We start from the raw sequence: 4495 nt of genomic DNA, 5'->3' as shown, positions 1-4495 counted from the left end.
CTCGCGAATTAAATCGATTTGATTCCCCGTGCGTGAAGAAAGAATTCCAACTGTTTGGCGAGACAACGACGAGTGTGTCCGCAAAAAAAAAAAAAAAAAAAAAAAGAGAAAGAAAGAAAGAAAGGAAAAACAGGAAGGGAGACGACGTTTCGAAGTCAGCAGCCGCGTAATTCTCGCGCGAATTTTCAGTTGTTTTGTGAAACGAGTTTCGAGGACGGGCGCGTACGATGCACGCGTCCCATTGAAACACGGCCGTTTTGGGGAACGCGTCGCGACGCATTCAACATTTTTATCGCGAACACCCTCGGCTGTGCGCGACACTTTCACAGAATCGGCCACGTGAACGCGAGCACCGGGCGAGGAGAGAATGAAAAGAGCAGACAAAGGGACGCGCGCGCGGGGAGGATCTCGATGTCGAATTCTTTCATTAGCCGAAGGACCAGTCACGGAAATCCGGGATTCCGCTCCCGTTTTGTATCCTCCGTTCCCTATGGTTATTTTCGTTTTCAACGTTATTGTCTCGATCCCTTTCTCTCTCTCTCTCTCTCTCTTTATCTCGCTGTTTCCAAACTTCATTCCTCCTTCTTTCGTTCGATTATTTCGTTCGATCGGATTAAAAAAAAAAAAAAAAAAACGAAACAAAGCAAAGAATTATCGCTGAGAAAATACATGCGCAAAGATCTCGAGTTTTAATCGCTTTAATCTCCGGGGTAGTTGATTTTATTTGCTGAGAGGCAAATTGAGACGCTCGTGTTGAAATATTTTGGCTTTTAACAATTGTGCAGATCCGAATCATTATTTTATTCTTTATTTTAAATCGATGTTCGAATATTAGTTGTAAATGTATTAATCCAATAAAATTGTCTGCTGCTTGATCGCCTATTTAATAGACATTTTATTGCAGTAATACAACATACTGAGTATTAAGATATTCGTAAAATGAAAGTTCGAATAATTCGGAGGTTCTATTATGCTTGGGACTTCCTTTAAGAAAAATATTTGAAAGGAAGGATGGGACTTTATTTGAACGAGGAGGGTGAAATTTGTATAAAAATATTCTGTCTGCCGTTACGTAAATAAACACAGAGTTACGAGTGTATCGGTGAAAAAGGAACTTGCTATATAAATCAAGAGAAAGAAACCAACTTGATGCATACTTGACCCTCTCAAGACACGACGTGGCAAACTACGATTTCGATGAACAGTACATTAAAATATAATATTAATATAAAATTGAAAATACACATGCTTGAATAATTGTTATAGAAATTTCTAAAATTAATAATATATTTTGATATATTATGTGGTTACCAGACTACGAATTTTTATGTACTTGTGGGAAACTTCAACGTGCGATACGTATGAAATTTAAAAGACGAAACGACGAATTTCAGAATTCCAAGAGAATAAATTTTGGAAGATGAAGAATTTCTTTTTTTTTTTATATATATATAAAACGTCCGCTTGTCTATAGTCGAAGTGAAAAAACGAAGAATGAAGAAAGGAAAAGGAAAAATACGTGGATTGGTAGAGAGAAGATCGGTATCGTGGATCGTCTCTCGAGACAACGAGAGAAATCAAAGAATTTACAAGCATTCCGTCGCAACGTTTATCGTCGACAGAAGCAGATGTCCTGGCACTAATCATTTCATCTGAACAGCCCCATGTTTGGTTATAATACCATCTTTCTGGGCAAATGTTCGGCGTCGCCGGGGCTTTAGACAAATACAAGTGCCGGCTGTCACCGTGCTGTTTCCTTTCCTTCGTTGCTTGGAAACTTGAAAGTATATACTCGTTCTTCCGCGTTGATAGTACGAGATTTCTACTAAAAACAGTCAATCCCTCGGGGCTGCAACCCTTGAAAATTATTTGGATCACGGTAGTTCTAAGAGAAAAAAGGGAAAAGAATTCGATGGTTAGCTGCAACCATCGGGATCGAGAAGAAAGATTCGAATGTAAAGAAATTATAATATTAAAGTAAATTCTATTGTTAATATAGAATGTTGTAATATAGAAAATTTCTATGTTGTAATATAAAAAATTATTGTGTTGTTTTTCATAATATAAAATTATAATCAGTATAATTATAAGATTATAAAATTATAATTAGTATAATTATAAAAGTCAAGTTTTTTTCCATCTCTTTTTGAAGAGCAATGACTCTAATCTTGGTAATTATTTAAAAAAATGAATTTTCATAAGAAACTCTCATACTCCACGTGAATAGCAGTGAACTGTTCTGAAAGAAAAAAGAAAAATTTTAAGCTCGATACAGGTAACAAACAGTTTTGATACTTCTGTCCACCTGATATTTTGCGATCGTCGTCCAAATCTTGCCTGATGGAAGTTTGGAGGCTCCTGTTTCTTATCGAGAACCACACATCTGTTGACAAGAGACACAAGGAAACGTATCTACGAGATATTTTAATTAACTTATCGTAAGATCGATGACAGCTGTCTGGGAATCGCGTGCTTCTAATTACCGATCTAGACTTCAGATGACTATCGAGCATCGCTTGTCCCTTCATTGATCTCTCCTTCATCATCCTCCTTTTTTACAACGTTACCTGCTTCAGTAGGTCGTTTCTTGCTCGAATATTTCTTCCAAACGGAGAATGAAAAATGTATGTGTGAGATGTAACCAACCTTCTAAATATCGAGAAATCGCGAAGGAAATCATTACAATTGATCGTCACAATCGTCACAATTGTTTTTAAAAAAAGAGAAAAAGAATTAAATAATTATTGCAATTTTCTTTCGACTCGGATGATCATGAAAGTCGTGGGTAAAATTAATTTCTTCGAATTAAATTAATTAATTGAATTAAGTTCTTTCAATTTGCAAAGGGCGACGCGGGAACGAGGCGATTTATTAAAATTACAAGCCCATCTCCGCTGATATTACGGTACGGTGCGTAACGCATTCATCTCGTAAGACTAATAAGCTAATTATAACGCTGTCAAACACGTGCTTTCTCGTGCATCCATCCCGTTAAACTTCCAAGGAAAGCATCGAACCGAACTTGCAAGCGAACGTGGGGGAAGAGAGCGGGACCGGGAGGAATCTTGGGGGACATCTTCGATAAATATCGGTTAATAAAGTCGCTCGTATCTGATTGAAAAAAAAGAGGGGAGGGAGGTTACGTGTAAAAAAGGATCGAGCCTTTTTCCTCGAGGCTCGTTAAATTGTTATCGAATGCAAACAGCAAATGTTATCGGCTGTTATTTGGCGGACCGAGCATGAAATTCCGTGGCAAACGTGCAAAACGAAACATTACTAAATTTAGTAATACACGCTAATCAATTAACACGAAACACGTAAATTTGATAAAATAGTATAGAAAGAATTTTGGACAATTCGACTTTTGGACTTGTCGCGTTTGATTGAAAATTTCGTTCGGGGAAATTTTCGTGAATAAATCACACCTTCGCACGTTGTTAATTTCTAACGTCTGGAGAAAATTACCGATCCTTCGATCATGTTCGAAGAACGCGATAAGAAATTTTATAAATTCCACCTGTGTTCGCTGTTTTGTATTTTCTTTCCCCAAATCGTCATCTCGAGCTAGATCTTCTCCTCGATCAATCGTAATTATCGTCCATTACCTCGACAATCTCTCCAATTCAGAATTTCAAACATTCTCATACACCTGACAATCAGGTAGTTCTCAACACGATAGGAAACAAGCCTCGTATTTTCAAAGTTACATCATTGCTTCGTTCATTTCAATCCCGTAACATCCCGTAATTTCCACCGCGACGCGCGACTTGGAAGAATCGGTTGATCCAACTTGCGAGGCACACGAGGCACGATCGTTCGAAAAATGTCGGAAAACTGCCGGAGGGAAAAGCACGACGAGGCGGGTTCAAAACAAGAGCGAGCACGCGGAAAATTCGCCGCGTGACACAGGAGGGGTGGGTGGGTGGGTGGCTGCGTCGAAAGGGAGTTGTTACGCGGGTCGGGAACAGGACAAAGAGAGAATTTCTTTGCTTGGACGATTAATTACGCCCTCATTCCCGCCCCAAGTGCGTCCTCTCTTCACGATGCATCGTCGATATTGACATTTGCCTTGCTTCCCTTATTCTTTCCGCCCCCCTGCCGCCTCGCCCACCCTCTTGCCATTGCCTTTACCCTTCTTCCTCTATCCCTCTCTGTTCCACCAGCATTCTTTCCACGGTCTCGTCCGCGGTGCCAACCCGTGTATCGTAGGAACGTCCCGTTGCACGCGTACACGCGCCTACTTCCTCGCGTTTCTTTGCACGGCGCATGTACAGGGTGATCCGCGGCGATAATTCTACGCCCAAACAGACGTTCTACACGCGTAGAATCAACAAAGTGACGCCGGTAGAGTTTTAGTTTTGTCGACTAGATTTCTCAGGACGCAGGAGCGTGACTTTGACTGAGTGTAGATGTTTATTTCTTTCTTTATTTTTCCACGTTCTTTTGCTCTTTAGAAAGCTTCCCTATCTATTCTTTTTTTTTCTTTTTTTTTTTT

The sequence above is a fragment of the Frieseomelitta varia genome, unplaced genomic scaffold (assembly GCF_011392965.1).
Source record: "Frieseomelitta varia isolate USP_RPSP 00005682 unplaced genomic scaffold, Fvar_1.2 scaffold_473, whole genome shotgun sequence".
Classification (NCBI taxonomy): Eukaryota; Metazoa; Arthropoda; class Insecta; order Hymenoptera; family Apidae; genus Frieseomelitta; species Frieseomelitta varia.
This window is presented reverse-complemented; position numbering follows the sequence as displayed.